Source organism: Notolepis coatsorum (assembly GCF_963971535.1).
Source record: "Notolepis coatsorum genome assembly, chromosome: 1".
In the NCBI taxonomy this organism is placed as follows: Eukaryota; Metazoa; Chordata; class Actinopteri; order Aulopiformes; family Paralepididae; genus Notolepis; species Notolepis coatsorum.
The window spans coordinates 267166206-267186621 of NC_140165.1; the positions used below are offsets into that span (position 1 = coordinate 267166206).

The 20416-nt window shown below is 40.6% G+C and overlaps 1 long non-coding RNA gene across 1 annotated transcript; it reads right to left on the reverse strand.

Annotated features, from left to right (window-relative positions):
• Positions 1–53: 53 nt before the first annotated feature.
• Positions 54–654, reverse strand: LOC311227723. The gene is made up of 3 exons (XR_014619618.1): positions 580–654; positions 282–497; positions 54–152 (listed from the first exon to the last, which is right to left on the reverse strand). It is a non-coding gene; the product is annotated as an uncharacterized lncRNA (long non-coding RNA).
• Between the last annotated feature and the right edge of the window lie 19762 nt (positions 655–20416).

Genomic DNA, 20416 nt, shown 5'->3' on the forward strand with positions numbered 1-20416 from the left:
CTGTTATGTCCATAAAAATAATTGAATTATAAGTATTGTATAGTTCAAACTCACAGGCTTCTTCTATTTTTCATTTTAACTTCCATGGTAGCTTGGCAGCCGGTGTTTTTAAATGTCACGTGCCGCGTCTTATGCTGGCACCGGTAACGTTTCTGCAACATTTTGATTGAATGCAGTATGGGTTAGCAGTATGGCCTGCGTGTATGGCCTAGCAGTATGGGTGAAAGACAGAAATGGTAGTAACAAATGACAGTAAGACGTTTTGACAACGCAATTCTTACGTGGAATAGGACCCTGCCCTCCGGCAATGGTCGGGTAGCCTCCACTCGCCATGTCACCCCAGATGACGCGTTCACCAATGCCGCCCACTCCTTGGCCTGTTCCACAGTGTGGACATCCGCGCGTACTGTAGAGACGAAACCAGTGTGGTCTCCTAATGGGCGTACCTCGCCTTCATACTTGCACACATGAAGTGGAAACTTGTCAGGCAGCCAACCCTGCGTACAGGAGAGATGCAATTAGCCTACTGGTAATTTGCGACTAGGAATGATCATAATCATAATCCACGACAGCGATTACCTTTAACTGTGGGTAGTCCTCTATATTCGTCTCTTGTGCTCTCGCTGGGTGGTCACAAACCCCACCACGGCGTCTAAAGTCCAAATGAACGCAAACATTTTACTTTTTCACCCACTGGTAGATGAAAAAAATCCACCGGCCAAGTATATTTTTACCGGACAAATAATAGTACATTTTATTTGTCACAAATATCTGCAGAATGGGTACAATACAGTACGGCGTAATACACACAATTGTTAAGGGGATGCAGACCAGAGAAAGACTTTTGTCTTGTTTACATCAGGGTCCCCCATTTTCAATTCATAGTGACATTTATGACGCTGATGGCATGGGGACATACATGACATACGCGTATTTAGTACTGTTACATTTGTGACATATACGATATGTAAATATACAGTAGTTACCCATAGATCCTGACAAAGTATATTATATATACGCATGATGGGGGCGGGGGCGGGTGGGAGAGAAATATACATATGGTTACAATTAGCCTTCTGAAATCTAGTCACCAAATGAAGTACCTGGCATAGCAGTGATCCACGTGATCCGCCATCGCATGTGCGTCCTTCCTTGCAACGAGGGAATGAATGAATGAATGAATGAATGAATGAAAACTTTATTTAACAGATTGCAGAATGGGGCACAATACAGTACGGCACAATACACACAATTGTTAAGGGGATGCAGACCTGCCTAAGGCGTTTGTCTTGTTTACATCAGGGTCCCCCATTTTCAATTCATATAGACATTTATGACATACACAACATATGCGACATTTGCAGCATAGGGGCGTATGCGTATTTAGTACTGATACGTGTGTGACATAAACGGTATTCAAATATACAGTACTGTTACCCCTAGATCCTGACAGAGTATATACATTAGGAGGGGGTGGGTGGGAGAGAAATATACATACGGCGTGCGTGGAATATATACATGTATATTGGAATATATGTATATATGGATATATGGAGGTGGTGGGGGAATTGCAGCCTCCCGCCTGTGCTCTTTAAGAGCGGTGCTGAATGTGGGTAGAGATTCACATTCCTTTACAGTCAAGTAGTAGTCTGACCAGTGCGTTTTGTGATGTTTGTAATCTTGTTTTAAGGGCCTTGCCTGATGCGCGCGTACCATGAGGGCGTAATGAGATTTACATCAGTCAGCTAGCTGATAGGCGCACTTAAGCACTTGTGACAAAGTGAATCTTGCTTGATGTGATAACTTAAGCACTTGTGACAAAGTGAATCTTGCTTGATGTGATAACTTAAGCACTTGTGACAAAGTGAATCTTGCTTGATGTGATAACTTAAGCACTTGTGACAAAGTGAATCTTGCTTGATGTGAAATAAAATACAGCACTTACTTCAATATAGATGGCTGCAGCGTCTCAAGTTATAACTTAAGCATTACTTCAACGTTGAAAAGTGATTAATATTAGATGGCTGCAGCGTGGATGACTGCCTGCACATGGGAAAAGTGAGTGAAGCTCGCGCTTTCTTGACTCAAGTTATAACTTAAGCATTACTTCAACGTTGAAAAGTGATTAATATTAGATGGCTGCAGCGTGGATGACTGCCTGCACATGGGAAAAGTGAGTGAAGCTCGCGCTTTCTTGACTCAAGTTATAACTTAAGCATTACTTCAACGTTGAAAAGTGATTAATATTAGATGGCTGCAGCGTGGATGACTGCCTGCACATGGGAAAAGTGAGTGAAGCTCGCGCTTTCTTGACTCAAGTTATAACTTAAGCATTACTTCAACGTTGAAAAGTGATTAATATTAGATGGCTGCAGCGTGGATGACTGCCTGCACATGGGAAAAGTGAGTGAAGCTTGCGCTTTCTTGACTCAAGTTATAACTTAAGCATTACTTCAACGTTGAAAAGTGATTAATATTAGATGGCTGCAGCGTGGATGACTGCCTGCACATGGGAAAAGTGAGCCGACTGCGGCGCGATTATTATTATGATATTACAATGTGAAAGGCGCCGTGAATCTTGCTTGATGTGAAATAAAATACAGCACTTACTTTACTTCAAAATACAGCACTTACTTTACTTCAACTGCCGACTGCGGCGCGATTATTATTATGTTATTATGATGACTGCGATGTGAAAGGGATGTGAAAGGTGCGGCGAACTCCTGCTTCTTCCTCCTCTGCGGCGGGCGGCGTTGAACAGAGTTGCGCGTCCTGAGGTTGCCGCGGGGGGGCGTGGCCGCGCGCGTGTCACGTGCTTTCGGGGCCAATCAGGCCTACCCCGGAAGTAACTTACTGTTGCGGAACAGCTACACGCCACCTGGCCTGAGAAACATAAGGAGGAAAGAAAAAGTAAGGACTTACTTCTGGTCATTATTTGGGTAGAACACACATATTTTGAATGCCTTCGGCAGGTTTTTTTTTTTTTTTTGAGCCATTTTAATCTAGATTAAATCCAGGATTGCAGATAGATTAATCTAGATTAAAAAAAATTATCTATGCCCACCTCTAATATATACACAATCAAAGTATTGAATCAACATAAGGAAATGAGTCAAATCAAAAATAGAATAGAAAAAAAGAATAAAGAAAATATGAAAAATATCAATGTAAGATGAGCAATGCAAAAAATACAAAAAATTCTATAATAAAGTAACCTACTTAGCCTATAGAAATGACACCATGTCTATGGAGTCATTTAAACCTGGGAATGAGGTGGCCTGTAGTCATCAATGAGCAATGCAAACGAATAACAATGAACAATGCAAAAATTACAAAAATACTAAATAAAGTGTCCTACTTGGCCTATAGAAATTACATCATGTCTATGGAGTCATTTAAACCTGGGAGTGAGGCGGCCTGTAGTCTATCGATCCAGCGGCTTTCTTTCTGGTTTAATGTTCTCTGTACCTCCCCTAGAAGTGAACGTACAGAGGGATGGGGGGGGGGGGGGGGGTCAGGGAATATGTTAGACAGGGCCTCATCACATTCTATATTCATATACCAAATTGCATGCACAATCAGTACTGTATCTACAAAAAAACCTGTAAATCATCTTCCTTTTATTCATTTACTTTTTTATTTATTTTTTGTACACTTGATCTCAAGAAGGTGCTGAATGAACACCTGCATTTTTCACGTCTGGTCAATGTTAGCATGGTGTTATTCACCTTCAAAGTGAATTAAACATTTTTATAAAAGAATGTATATTCTCCTTTCGTTCATTACAATTTACTCGAGCATAGTAACAGACACAATATTTCTGCCACTGGGAATACATGCAAATGGCCTTGTAGAAGTGGAGCAATCTTCCACTTACTTGGGTATGTACTTTTAGGCAGATTTTCTGAAATATGGCTACGGCTTAAGAGGTTCATTCATACGGATTGTATTAATTGGAAATGAACAAATAATGTATATTGAATATCAGATTAATAATCAGAATAATCTGAAATAAATTTTGTACTCGGGCTTAAAGATTCAAGAACAGTTTGCTGTACAATGCAAATCACACAATACTTAAATTAATGTTTATTTAAATACAAGTAAATGCAAAAAATAAGGTAAACATATATTCTGTATATAAAAGAAAAAGGTTTAAGAGATATACAAGGCACAAGTGAGTAACATTGACATTATTGCACGTTCCGATTCAAAGTGTAGGATCCAGTAGTGTTTACAAATATAAATATGGAGGGGACAATGGGTCACAGCAGCAGTTAAAAGTGTCTTTAGTGATTGACAGTTCGGGGGAAGGGTGACAGTGAGGTCACAGCAGCAGAGCTGCTCTCAACCGTGCTTCTATAGAAGTTGCTGAGAATTTTGGTGCCATTTTCTCAGCCTTCGTTGCTGGGATTCGTGTGTCTCTCTCTCCTCTCTCTCCTTTCTCTTTCTCTCTCTTTCTCTCTCTCTCTCTCTCTCTCTCTCTCTCTCTCTCTCTCTCTCTCTCTCTCTCTCTCTCTCACACACACACAGATGACATCAGAGGAGTTTGATAGTATTTACTGAGGATGTTGATATTTAAACATTAAAAAAGTTGTTGTAGGGAGGGGTTTTAGATTGTGTGTTGTGAAGTTTAGTCTTCAGAGAGAGAGAGTAAAGTACAGAAAAAGGTACCGTTAGGTACCGGTATCGATTCCCAGGTAAAAATACACATTTTGGGCTGCTTTACATTTGAATTTCTTTAATCGCAAATTTAATCTGTCCGAAAAATCGCAATTAGATTATTTCCCAAAATCGTGCAGCCCTAATCCTCAGTGGACCGGTTCTGACGGTACGCAAACTGCAGAGGGTCCAGTGTGTCTGGGATGGTCTCCTTGATGTGCGACATGACTATCCTCTCGAAACACTTCATCACTATTGGGGTTAGTGCAACGGGACGATAGTTATTGAGACAGGTTACAGTGTTTTTCTTTGGCAGGGGCACAGGGTGGTGGTCTTAAAGCAGGTGGGCACAATAGCTTGTGCTAGTGACGAGTTGTAAATGTCAGCAAGTACGTCAGCCAGCTCTGATGAACAGACCCTGAGGGCACGGCCGGGGATGTTGTCTGGGCCGGCTGCCTTCCGTGGGTTTGTTCTGCTCAGAACCGTACGTACCTCTGCCGCTGTCACAGTGAGTGGTGAGTCCTGCGTGCGCTCCGTGGTCAGAACCCCTCTCTGTTGGTTGGTGTTGGGGACTTCAAAGTGGGCGTTGAGTCTAGAACTGTAGACGACTCTGGACTACACTGTGTTCTTAAACTATAAAACCCAGCTACATACCATTATAAACCTCTTACATGGAAATTAAGCTGAATAAAATCATCAAATCTCCTTCCTCTGACACTCTTCTCCATCACTATCTCCATCCAGATAGCCGTCCTGTCAGGCCTGGGATGAAACCAAGAGGCTTGGATGGAAGAAAAGGTCTCTGCTGTGACCAGTGTGGAAAAAACTTCAGTTCAAAGATGAATCTCAATAAACACCAGCGCATTCACACAGGAAAGAAACTCTATTCCTGTGACCAGTGTGGGAAGAGCTTTAGTAAACTGAATAATCTGAAAAGACACCAGATAATTCACACAGGAGAGAAGCCCTATTCCTGTGACCAGTGTGGGACTAGCTTTAGTCGACTGTCTCATCTGAAATCACACCAGATGATTCACACAGGAGAGAAGCCCTACTCCTGTGACCAGTGTGGGACTAGCTTTAGTCAACTGGGTAGTTTGAACACACACCAGATGATTCACACAGGAGAGAAGCCCTACTTCTGTGACAAGTGTGAGACTAGCTTTAGTCGACTGTCTAGTCTGAAAAAACACCAGATGATTCACACAGGATGGAAGCCCTACTTCTGTCACCAGTGTGGGAAGAGCTTTAGACATCAACATCGTCTGAAAACACACCAGATGATTCACACAGGAGAGAAGCCCTTTTCCTGTGACCAGTGTGAGACTAGCTTTAGTCGACTGGATAGTCTGAAAACACACCAGATGATTCACACAGGATGGAAGCCCTACTTCTGTGACCAGTGTGAGAAGAGCTTTAGTCAACAACATAATCTGCAAAAACACCAGATGATTCACACAGGAGAGAAGCCACACCATTGTGGTTTGTGTGATAAGAGATTCAGAACATTAGCATATTTGATTAAACATGAGAAAATTCACTTGGGAGTGAAGATTCAGGGAAATGTCAAACCTGTCAATTCACCTGCACATTCCTAGTAGATATTCCTACTGCTGTGACCAATATTAGAAGAGTTATACTCATAATGATGCTCCTGAAATGATATCAACGTCATTCACACAGGAGAGAAACTATACCACTGTGGGGAAAACTTCACATGAAAAATAGGTACCATTTTAAGTTAACTAATGTAGCAGGAATTTAAAACCATCAAACTGATAATACACAACACACAGGGAAGAAGGTCTACTATTGTGACCACTGGAAAACGCTTCAGTACGCCATTACAGCTATCAGTCCATCAACAATCATAAGAGCTTTTGACCTGCACAGAAGCCTCTGAGAGAGAAGCAGTACTAGCATAGACACGGTTTTCTTTGACAACAACAGTTGTGTTTCTGTTGAGCTACAGAAAACAAGATTAAATGGGATTGGCGGAGATTGGAGGGTAGGGTAGAAAGGTAGAAAGAGGAGGGACGGTGAGGCTTTGCAGGAGGTTGCTGGGGAGAGAAGGTCAAGTTAATAAATATAAAATATAACACCATATTGTTCTGGTGTTTTAAATACTGGGATCATAGGAACTTTCTGACCTCGGTATGGGGTGACCAGCCAAAAGCCAAGATGGTTAACAAACACTTTGTACACACTGGAGGGGGAAACTGCTTCTCGTATGGATTTTTATATTTTCATGTGGATACTAGTGATTTTTTTTTAATCTAATGTCACACATATTGTCAACATTCCTAGTACTACACAAGAAGAAGTGTTTATTTTAGAGTAATGTTCCATGTATTGTCTTCATTGGTATTCTTTTAAAGGAATGTATGTTCCTAATATGCATTTATATTTAGTGGTTTTTCTATCAAAACGGTATAGGGTTGGAATCAATTCACTTTAAATTCAATCAATTAAAAATCAAAACAAGTTGTTTACTTTATGATTTACTTGTCATTAGGTTGGATAGCAAAACCTTTTCATGATGGAACAATATTTGAAATAAAATCGACATCTTGAATTAAAAAGTGAATTGATCCAAACTGAAACATTCTAATTAGAATATGATATGCTAATAATATTGTATAGTCATCTGGTAATCCGGAGGTTCCAGGTTCGATTCCCGCTCCTCCCGGGCAGCGTGTCGAAATGTCCTTGAGCAAGACACTTAACCCCTAATTGCTCCCGATGAGCAGGTTGGCACCTTGCATGGTTACCTCCGCCGTCGGTGTGTGAATGTGAGTGAATGGGTAAAAATGTGAGGAACAAATTGTAAAGCGATTTGGATAAAAGCGCTATATAAATGCAACCATTGACCATTGACCATTTAATAATATGGATGAATTGTAAGCGTCAAGATAAGTGGGATGGTGTGAATTGATCTCTTAGAAGTAACTGTAACTCGGAAGTATGAAAATGTAATATTACCTTTTAACCTACTTTGTATGAAGGGCTTCATCTAAGTGCAACAATGATCATTTTTAGAAAATCTGTTGCAGCGTATCTTGGAACTGTTCAACTGTACAAGCACACCCTTCCCATTATGTCTTTTTTTCTTTTATTTTTGAAACTCACATGTGAATGCATTTTCAATTTTTTTTTATGTTCTGGCACCATATTTTGGCTAAATAGGCCTCGTTTTATAAATGTGTATACAGAGACAATTCTGTTGCTTTTGTTGATATTCATTAATTTCGCTGATAACATAGTGCTGTAATTTCATTTCCTAATAAATATGCATGATCAAGTTCAACAACGTGTGCTTTTATTTTGATATTCCACGTTGAAATGATACGATACATTAAGTGTGGGGTCGCCAAAAAGAATCCAAAATAAAATGGGATCGTGGTATAATTTTTTTTTGAGAACCCCTGGATTACATGCATTCCTGGGGGGAGGGGATCTCTAACTTGTGATTGGTGGAGACAGGCCTCTGTTGGCTCCCACCAACTCGGTTCCCTTTGTCCGTACCAAAGAGCCGCTCAAAAGAACCGGATGGTTCTTGAACGTCACATCAGTCTCGGCCGGTTCCTCCAGTGAGTCTTGGCTGCTGCTGCTGCAGTCCTCTGTCCTGCTCATGTCCTCTAGTGGGACTGACATCTGAGCCCCGTCCTCCTGGTGATGGAGGCTCGTCAGGTAGTGACTGAAATGTGTTTTCTAGCTCTCCTGAGGATTGTTGAGGTGGAATCAGGAAAATGCACCATTTCCTGGGAAATATGTAGTTTGTAATGAACTACCCAAACATAATGTAGTTAAACAACCATTCATTCTAATGTTCTATTATGCGAAACTATCTGTGTGCTGCCTTCTTGGCCAGGGCCCACTTGAAAAAGAGATGGACATCTCAATATGATTATCCTGATTAAATGAAGGATACATTAAATAAATACAGTAGGTTTATGGATCAAATAGCTTATTTCCAATTTTTGACAGAAAACCTAAATGATTAAAAAACATCCTACGAGGTGTTTCAACCCAACAACTGGTTTCATGACTTGAGATTATGACTTTGATATTATGACAGAAAATGGTGACTGTGAGATTATGACTTTGACTTTTAAAAACTACGTGGTGGTCAACAAAAAACGAATTGCAGTCTGCAAAACGTGCGGTTCGAAAATCACAGACGGAGACATCACAGAACTTCCAACTTCGTTTGACATTTGAAGCTGCACAAAGAACTGTACAGTAAGTAACTTGGCTTGCTAGCTACAGTAGGTAAATCAATGATCATCGACACAGTCTGAAGTGTTATTGAGATAATGAAGACACTTAGTTGTAGACTGGACTCAAGTTGACTCAGTTTGACATTTACATGCATACTGGTTCACCCATATATACATTATAGTCCCTACTGCATATCACTACATCCCCCCTGTTTAGCTGTATTGCCCCATATATATACTTTCCCAGAATGCAGAACCTTCCTTAGCAGAACATATGTAGAACAACACTATGTCAATAGTCCACTCGAATCACATCACCAAGTAGTGCAAATCTTTTTAGTTAACATTCAACCTTCAATACAATAATGAAAACAAAGTAAGAGTCCCCATGATGACCTAGACTTGTGCCCCTGGTGTTATTCTGGCCCTCTGTAGTGGGTATATGTTAAATGCTACAGGTAGTCTCTATATATCTCAGTCACCTACTCGAGATATAAGCCTGCGGCCGCTCGATATCCCCCAGCGAGGTGCTAAACTCGCCAAGTTCTCGAGTCAATTACTATTTCTGTCAAGATTACTTCAAGTCACTGGTCTAGTTATCTCCAGTTGATATGAAATGTAAGTATGAAGAGTTGTTAATCTCTTCTTGTTTGTAATAAACCGAATGTATGTCTAGGAGAACTCTTATATGCCTATAATAAAAATAATATTATTATCATCATTATCATCATTTTACGAAAGGGCTTGTAATACTGCTCATTTGAAAGCTTGGTTGTATTACTACTTTGTTAATAAGTATTACCACTGTTAATAATATAACATTAGCGTACTAACATGTAATCATTGTTTGCACGCCCCAGCACCTTCCGTCAATCCGACAGGCCCGTCCGCCAGCGGGACCGACCATCCAATCCTGCAGTGATTTAGACGATCGATTTCCCACAGACCTTGACAGAGTCCGTCGGACACAGAGATACCGGAACCCGCAAACAACAAACATTGTCATATATAGTATTTATACAGTACATAGCATATATATATATATAATATATATCTTTTAGCTGAAAAGCATTAACCAGTCAATTGATTCAATCTGTATTAGGTTACAGTACATTTATAGTCACCCTCAATAGGAAATCAGGGCGGCGGCTGGCATCGTGGCACATTGCTGGCAGAAATCAGTCCAAGGATTCAAAAGATATTATAAAAAGCTGTCTTTATTTAGAAAGTTACAAAAAAGGACTGTATTGGACATATCCATTACAGCTTAAAAGATTATATAAAACAAAACATCCTATCTCTAAGATCGCAACAGCCTGACACGGCTTGTGCCTGCCATGGAAAAATCTGAAAATCGGGCTTCTCGAAGGAGGAACAGTCATTTTTATATCGATCCGGCATCATATTTCTATTGGTCTAAAAACAGTGATGTCACAGTGATGTCGTATAATACATAGTAAGGATGGACTCCTCCCCTTCTAGTCGTTACATCTACTGGAGAAGTAACAGATTACCTTCTTCTGGGAAAAACCCCATTACATCACTTAAACATGAATGCATGTCTGTTCTGCTTCCTCACTGTAAGGGTTAACTCCCTTACTCCATGGGCCTCTTTCGTTCTGAGACGAAGACGAGGCAGACGGCCGTAATATACAGTACATAGCCTAACACATATATACAGATATATACAGATACACATACATGTATAATACAGTACATATATATATAGTACATATAGTATATACATATATATACACATACCTGTACCAATCATTGGTTATATGTCTACTCTATGCAGGACAGGCAAGGGTTAGCATGTGCCAACCTGCTGTTTTTCATTGTGCAGAGCAGCCGGCAGGAGCTGTCTCTCAAGGTCGCATTCTTAAGGGTAACTCCTTACTGCATGAATAGAAATGGACAGAGAAATGGACTCTGTGCAGCCCCATGCATTATCAAAAGGTTTCTGTTTGCCGTCTGACTGCATATTCCATTAACTGTAGTGTAGTTTTATAAGTGTATAAAGAATATACAGGTCATATACATAGCTCCAATCATATATAATAAACATAAGAATATTATACAAAGTGTCACTCGTTGACTTGTGGCACTTAACATGTGTTTACACATAACGTGTTTCTTCTCAATTCCTTTCTGACTGGGCATTACCAGCCAGAATACATATCACATCTAGACACCTATAGTAACATATGCCTAGATTTAAAACAAATATATACAATAAACCTATTGTGTTGATTCCATTGATTCCATTCTCCAGGATCACGCAAGATATTGTAGTGTACACAAGTTACTGTTCCAGAGTCCACAGTCCATAGTTCTCACAGTTTTACACAAGTGGGAGGAAGAATCTACAGACATTCCTCATAATCATATATAAGAACAGGATGTCATAATAACCAGTGTCACTAGTTGGCTGTGACACTTTACAGTATACTACAAAATACAGAGGATTATTTGTCTTCTTATGAATCTATTATAATATTTTGTGCAATATTATGTGCTCATGTCACATAGTCTTTGTAATAATCTGGTCTGTTTACAACCCTCCCACATCTTATGCGTCTTGGTCCTACCCCAAAATTGATAAAGGGTTAAGGTAGACTAGTTAGTTGAACCGAGGTCTGCTATTATGGATAATGTGCCATAGACTGTATATATACAGGGCAGGCAGACGTTAAATAAATGATTGGTCCAAGTGGGAGGACAATATGTTCGTTATTGTTATCCTACCTTTAAAATGGATATGGTGATCCTTATTATTTCATTCCAATATACTCCTGAACTGGTTTTCTCAAGCAGCTCTTGCCCAAATGTATCTGTAAGACTAATCCTGAATCTGAATAGTATTACATTTATAGAAATTAGATTATGTTTTGCCAACAAGTTGATAATGAAATTTTTTGGTGAAGCGCACATTATGACTTGTTTAGGACTCGAAATTCAAAGGTTGGGACTCGACTTGGGACTTGCCTGTCTTACTCTTGACTTGGGACTTCACTCGAGACTTGCCTGTCTTGACTTGGGACTTGAGTACCAAGACTTGAGACTGACTTGAGACTTGCAAAACAATGACTTGGTCCCACCTCTGCTAATCTCAAGTCAAGTCAAGAGTTTTATTTGTCACGGCATACAGGGCATACAGTGAAATGCGGGTGGTCATGCCCGCAGCGATTGTGCAATAATACAAGTAATACGAATAAGACATAACAGGTATAATGTACATAACATTTAAAATGCATCGTAAAATACATGCTAAGGTCCTGCGATAGTGCAATACAGTGTTAAGCTACAGATGAGGCACTGGGTCTTATGTACACTACTATTATACTATACAATATACAGTTATACTATATATCCTTATGCTATCTTGCTATATCCATCTATTGCTATACAAGAAACACTCCCGTTTTCTTTTTTTTTATAAAGTAAAGTGACCTTTTCATTTTGTAAAGTGACCGTTTAGTGTGAGCGTGTGCAGCATGTGTGTGTGTGTGTGTTTGTGCTAAAGTGACTGTTGGTGTGTGAGCGTATACAGTATGTGTGTTGTGTGTGTGCTCATGTGTGCTTGTGTGTGGAGAGTTCAGTGTTCAATACTCTGATGGCCTGGGGGAAGAAGCTGAGCCGAAGTCTCTCTGTCCTAGTTGCTGGTGTGCGCAGGCGTTTGCCTGACCGCAGCAGCTTGAACAGGCTGTTATTGGGGTGGTGAGGGTCTTTCATTATTCTGCAGGCTCTGGATTTGCACCTCTTGTTATATAAGACCTGCAGGGGTGGTAGTGCAATACCCGTAGTACGCTCAGCTGAGCGCACCACTCTCTGTAGGGCCTTCTTGTCCTGTGCCTTGCTGTTTCCATACCAGGCAGTGATGTTTCCAGTCAAGATGCTCTCTACAGCTCCGGAGTAGAAGGACTTCCCTGATACTCTCAACTTCCTTAACTGTCTCAGGTGGTAAAGGCGCTGCTTCGCCTTTTTTACGACTGAGTGTGTGTTGTCCATGTCAGATCCTCTGAGATGTGGACTCCCAGGTACTTAAAGTTCCATTTAGGTGGAAAGACACTCAGGACACAACTGCCATGGAAAATATTGTATTATGTGATTGAATGGAAGAAATGTCTTGATTTAAAACGATACAGCACTTTGGCAGAACATTTTCAATCTTTAGCAATCAAATGTATTGCAGTTCACAAAGAGTCGACCATCAATATTGTCTGCTCTGGGAGTGGAGACCACTAGTCACCACCACTAACTTGTGTTTCAGAAACCTTTAAATAATACAGGTACTGTATATATACTGATACTAAGGCATATACATGTGAACATGTAGAGCCAGGTACTGATATTTAATTGTGTGCCCAGGTAAACGAGAAGCCATTCTTCCTGTTTTCAATTATCAATATTAACACTTTCCCTGCCGGAGCTCGTGCCCCAGAACCTCCTTGAATGCTGCCACCCACTTCAATGTTAGCGTTAAAAACGCCTAATCTATGTTTTAAATTATGGCTATGTGTCTAATCTGCCCGTCGCTTATCAATGACTCGTTTGCAGTCAACATTGTCGAAACGGATATTGTTTTTTTATCGGTTCATTTTCGTTTTATAGCATTTTGAAAAGCCCTCGTTTTCAAGGAAAATATAAAGATTCTATGATAAAATACATTTACTGGAATATTCTAGAATACACAAAAACTTTGAAATTTTTCGGCCTATTTATGAATCGTTTTCAAATAAACGCTAGATTATCGATAGTATAATATGTGTACGTATTCACGCTATAGAGGCGATCTGAAAAATCGATTCTCTTATTTCCTCATCAGCGATCACAGCCAAACAGCCACATCACACATAGGGCAAACGCTTATATCTCTGTGAAAACAGGTCTGATTATCCTAAGACTGGTAACATAGACTCCTTACCTTAGATCAGATGTGCTCCAAAAAGATTATTCCAATTCCTGATCGCCATTCCAAATATCGATCGCGTTGATTGATTGAGTATTGGCTGCTGTCAGGGCCGGACTGGGGAAATAATTCATACCGGGAGATATAGCGCGAAATATAGCCCCAGTCAGGCCACTTTTTAAGCGGGGGGTCTGGGGGTCCCCCACCAGGATCTTTTTTGTTACAAAGACTTAATTTCCTGCATTCTGGTGAATTTTAGTGCATGTGAATCACAAACTAATGAGCCAACAATTGCTTAGTACAATGTACTGTTATGAACCTCAAATAAAACTGTTGTGGCACTAGCAATGCTACTCTCTCCACCTTCAAAAAGAAAAAAGCAAGAGCACAACATATTTGTCTATTTACTATTATAATACAGTTAACCACTCTCTCCACCTATTCAAACAGAGCAAGAGAAGAACCGGAATTGCAAAGGGCGCATTCTGGAACCATAAAGAATTATTGAGAAGAAACATAAGTTGGAAAACGAAGACCAGGATTTTGGAAACGTATGTTATGTCAGTCTTTTCATACGGAGCAGAAGCATGGACGCTGAATGAAGAGGCAAAGAGGATGATAGACTCTTTTGAAATGTGGACACTGAGGAAGATGCTGAAGATAACATGGAAGGATAAGATCAAGAATGAGGAGGTACTGAGAAGAGCGGATATGCAAGGGGGACAGCTGCTGGAGAGGTTGAAAAAGAGAAAGATGGAGTTGTGCGGGCATATTCTGAGAGGATCCAGCGGGGAGATGTTCAAGAAGGTGGTGATGGGGAAGGTGGATGGAAAGAGAGGAAGTGGAAGACCAAGAAGAGGCTGGGTAGACGATGTCTGTGATTGGAGTGGAGTGAGAGGCGGAGTCACGGAGTTGGAGAGAAGAAGTGGGGACAGAATGGGTTGGAGAGTGATAGGCAACCTTCGGAACGAAGAAGCCACCTAATGATGATGAAGAGCACAATGCCATATTCACTTTACTGATGCACTACCCATCAACAGTTAAAATAGCCCTTACACAAACATTAAATAACAGACATTTCATTATTACAAAACTACCTGGCTCACTGCCTGGCTGTTACAGTATTCTGCAGAGTGCCATCTGCCATTCCATTCGCCGCCTCCACTGTCAATCAGTTGTATCGCCTGGTCCCGCCTCCACCAATCACAAGCGGCAGCACGGCTCCATTGTGTGTGTGTGATCCGAGGGAGAGAGTCAGATAGTTCTCCAACTCTGTCGCAGACAGTGAAATCCTGGTTGTTCCCCACCCACCTAGGTTATCTAACTATCGCGCCGCGCCGCCGCCACAACTAGAAACAATGGCCTGGCAAAAAAAAAAAAAAATTATAAAAAAAAAAAAATTATAATTTCTTTTTAATTTTTTTTTTACTTTTTTTTTTATCTGTGCAGGCCAGGCCACCGGGAAAACTCACGGTGCTCCCGATGGCCAGTCCGGGCCTGGCTGCTGTAAATATAATATTCAAGGCTGCTTTCCGTCCCGCGATCAGATCCCTGTTCATCAGACGGCTCGCCAGCACAAGGAGCCAGTTGGCTCCACCTCTACAAATCTACAGATCCCAGGTCAGTCTAATCGACTGACCTGCAGTTACACAGGGATAGACGATAGGGGGCGCTTTTTTCCAATCTGAGCTCCTGGAGAGGCTGCTGTACCAACGGGAGACTCGGTTGATGAAATATGAATTCAGATCGCTAATAAAAAAATAAAACAAGAAAAATCATCGTCGGCACTCACCGGGGGGTCTGATAAGACGACAATTGTCGTCCGTGGCACTCAATGTGTTAAGATCTGGGGAAAACCCAATGCCAGTGATGTATACAGATATTATACAATGGCATGCAAATTTCTTGATTCAGATTGGCTGAAACAGTTCTTTCAGACGTTGTTATTTCTCATAACACACTCCACGTGATCCCAGAACTCGCCCACAACCGAATAACTTTTTTTCCTAATCGTGTTTGTATGAATGAAACCAAGATTGCGGACAATAATCTTTATGAATGGATGTATTGATATTGTCATAACGACTCATTCAAAAACGATAAAGTCACGTGGAATGTGTTAGTTACTTACACAATGTTGGATTATGTAATTGGTGGGTCATGATTCATTGTGAAACAAAATATAAATTGCGGGAAGTGTGTTGTTAGATGGCATTTGTTGTAGAACCTCCCTCTCCTGTTAATAAAATGTTCAATCAATCAATCAATCAAATAACAACCGCTAACTTCACTGTTAGATGGCATGCTTTGTAGCAACCTATGTATAGATGTAGCACTGTCTATCTGTATGTCATATATGTTATGATGCATTGAAAATGGGGGACCCTGATGTAAACAAGACGAAAGTCTTTCTCTGGTCTGCATCCCCTTAACAATTGTGTGTATTGAGCCGTACTGTATTGTACCCATTCTGCAATCTGGTAATAAAATGTTCAATCAATCAATCAATCAAATAACAACCGGTAACTTTAGAAACAAATTTTTTATTTTATTGTCGATCCCAATTAGTCTACACACCAAAGTGAGACTACTCTTCCTGGGGTAGCAACCTGCCTCTGCAAAAGGACACTGTCGCACAATGCGATTTCACTGGATGTACCGGATACAATGGAAGTATGGATATATTCGTAACGAATAATTTAAAAAAGATACCGTTAACTGTAATATGTTAGTTGTTTACACAATGTTGGATTATGTAATTGGTTTTGTTAGATGGCATGCTTTGAAGCACCGCACCTCCCAGCTGCTTCTAGACACGGAGGCAACTTCTTTTTATTTTTTGTCTACTTTTTCTGCGGATGGTTTTGTGAATAAATCTCCATTATGCTTCAATTACTGTGTGTTTATTGCATAGCAATAAGGTTGGATGAATTCGGCCATTGTATAAAAGTATTACACCACTTGAAGTTGTGTGTTATAGAAATTTGATCACGCCTATCGGGGTCTAACGAGTCCGACCCTCGGCTACGCCTCAGGCCTAACAACCACCCATAGGCGTGATCGAATTTCTATAACACACTCCGTCGCGTGATGTAATGCTTAATTTGAGGTCATATTCCAGGTGTAGTGAACTCCAATGGAGCGGAGCATGTAACGCCTTACTTTTATAAATAATAAAGTACCTTGGCCCTAATGAGGAACTAAATGTTAACAAAGTATATAAAACAAATATTCACCTGACCGTTTGAATTAGAGGTAAACAGATGGATAGGTCTTTACTGAATGTGTCATTAGGAAGTGAAGAAGAAGCCATTCTGGAAGGATCTCAGGTTTGAGACTTGAGTAACGATAATAATCAATAGTTTAACATCAAAGCTCTTTTGTGTAAGAAATTGAAATACAAAGTGCTTAACGTTGAAATATCAAGTCAATGAAATAAATGCAACATAATAATTTAAATAGGAATAAAACAACAATAAATAAAAATAGTGGTAATGAATTAATTAGATAAATATAAAATGAGCATGGTGAGACACAGACTAATGCAGCACAGTAAAAAGGGTCAAATTAAAACGGAATGGGTTAAACAACCATTTAAAATGAGCAACCGGTTGGGCTGATCTAATCCCAGCAACTGGTTGGTATAGTGGAAATTCGAGATAAAAAAAAACTAAGACAGCCAGACAGTGTTTCTCTGGTACTTTATTCAATCACATAATGTGTTCTCTTCCTCACACTCCCACAGAGTCAGTGGTTGTGAAAAAGAGCCCCGACCACTTGTCCGCTGACCCCTTTAGACAATATATCATAGAAGTGTCTGGTTATTCCCCTGATCAGTTATATTTATGTATTGACAGCTATAGACCCTTTCAGTTCTGTCCTGGGGGATCCCCTCCGGATGCCTCTGCTGGTTACTGCACGTACACACATTAACCATGCGGTCACCGTGACGACACCAGAGAGCAACCACCGGTCATATCAGGTCACAGTATCTTTCCTCTACAGACCCATGTTACTGACCAGACACTCTATATCAGTGATGTTTGTTTACTGCAGAGTGGAGGGACTGAGAGACCCATGTTACTGACCAGACACACTATATCAGTGATGTTTGTTTACTGCAGAGTGGAGGGACTGGGAGACCCATGTTATTGAGCAGCAGTGTTGTGCTAGTTACTGAAAAATAGTAACTCAGTTACTTTACTAGTTACTTCATTTCAAAGTAACTTCATTACTGTACTAGTTACTTACACCCAAAAGTAATGAGTTACTGTGAAAAGTAACTATTTAGTTATAATAAAAAAAAAAAAAGATTGCTCCCGAGTCCCATGCCCCAGATAGTACTCAAAATCGGTTGATCAACTTGACAGTTTCCATTCACATCACCGAACTCTGCTAAGCAATGTGGTCTAGATACAAACACAAATCTGACACAAACAAATGTTGTCCCGAGTCGATATAATAAGAAGTGCGCCGGTTGAAGGAACAGCCTTGATGTCGCCGGAGCGTTTCATTATAACCATTATAATTCAAGGGTACTACGACTATGCGTGCACCTCATGGTACCAAAGCACCTCAAAGGCGCTTAAAACAAAATTACAAACATCACAAAACAAACTGGTCAGACTACTACTTGACCTGAACCCCAGAACCCACCTCACCCCTGCCCACTTTGACAACCTAGGATGGCTTAGAGTAGACGACAGAGTACAGCAACTTGCAATGGGCCTGGTCTACAAGATACACTATACGACCGGGGTACCCATGTACATGTCAAAATACTTCCCAAAGGTCAGTGAATACCACAACCACTACACCAGAGGAAGCTCAACAAATCATGTAAAACCCAGATTCGGCTCAAACAAGGGACTAAACACGTTTCGCAATTATGCCACAACAATGTGGAACGCCCTACCCAAAGCTAGGGGTAACAGTACTGTATATTTGAATACCGTTTATGTCACAAATGTATTGTGGTAAATTCTGGAACATAGATCTCATGATCAAACTAATGTGTAGAAACACTTGGCCCTCAAACAATAATTCAGAGATTGTGTGTGTGTTTACAGAGACTGATTGCCATTGTGGGCACACAGAGGTCGATTTACATATGGAGTGAGTGGTCAAATAATTCTATTTACGACAGGAACCCAAGGGCCATCTGCCATGCCCTTGGAAGAGTTTAAGACAATGGGCTCTGTAGATCGGAACAAAGGACCAAAAGGTCACGTAAACATGTTATCTCGCTGGAGTCTCCTGTGACACACACACACACACACACACACACACCAATTCTAGAGAAACATGTGTCTCCTCTTAGGAGACATCAAAGGGCCAACTGGTCGGCCAAAGACAATGATTACACACACACACACACACACACACACAGACACACACACACACACACACACACACACACGCAGACACACATAGACACACATACACACACATTCACACAATCAGAGGACACATACACACACACATACACACACAAAATATAATTAGAAGTGTATACATTGTGGTAATAATTATGAAGTCATACTAAAACTGTATAAAATATTGATGTAAGCTAACAGAATGATTAGCCTTGGTAGCAATTTATTGAAAGTCAGCCGACTTTGTGGTAAAGAAGATTAGTTTCACTTAAGGTGAAACTAGTCCTAAAAATAACAGAATGTGTACAAGTCATGTGTTTAAGTATGATATATCTGTGTTTATGTAATCAATATATCTTGAGGATCATCAAAGTATTAAAAATACAGGGAAACTATTCTCTGGGCATAAACAAAGTAAGGGGGTTGGCCTATTAAGCCAAACCCCTATTTTCAAATTCAAGCTTAGCCGGCCTGGCATTGGAGGAAAGAATGTGATGATGTCATCACTCCGAGACGCTGGGCCTTGGGGATATAATGGGATGTTGTGAGGGGGAGAGGAACTCTGGAAAACCCAACCGACAAGACAAGACCTCTTACCATCTCATCCACAAGCAGGTCGGCAGAAGAACAAAGGAACTTTTTGGAGGGAAAAACAGAACTATACTTTGATCCCTAAGCCAAGGGAACAAAGCCATCATCAACTATCATTCTCTTTACTGTAATATTATTCTGGTTGTATCAATTACGGCATAGTGTTTTTGATCACAATTATAGCATTTCTTTATTGTAATTTGTATACAACTCTTAACTTTAATTAAACAGCTGTTGTTAACTACCTTTTCCTCCTGATTCCTTCTGCCTGCACCGCTGAGAAGATAGAAGTAATTCCCAGAGCTTTAGAGCTATTGAAACAACGCAGAGTACTAAAGCACCCGGTTCTGAACAGAGCAGAACCGTAATAGCTTGGGAATCCACTTCATTTGGTGTCGCGACCCGTGAACAGCGGCGGCCCAGGACGTGAATCATTTTTTTTCCCTTCACTCATCGACCTCTTCAGCGGACGACGGGGACACAGCGGCGGGACCTTCGTTCCTTGGGACAGAGGTGAGTGTTGTAGGAGAATGGGCGGTTCTGTTCGAACTATAAGGGGTTGGGATAAGCTATTGCTTCAGGTAGAATTATGTGAAGTAATTACAAGACCTCATATTGTTGTGATATGATGATGTATTGAGATTCAGCGCCTATCT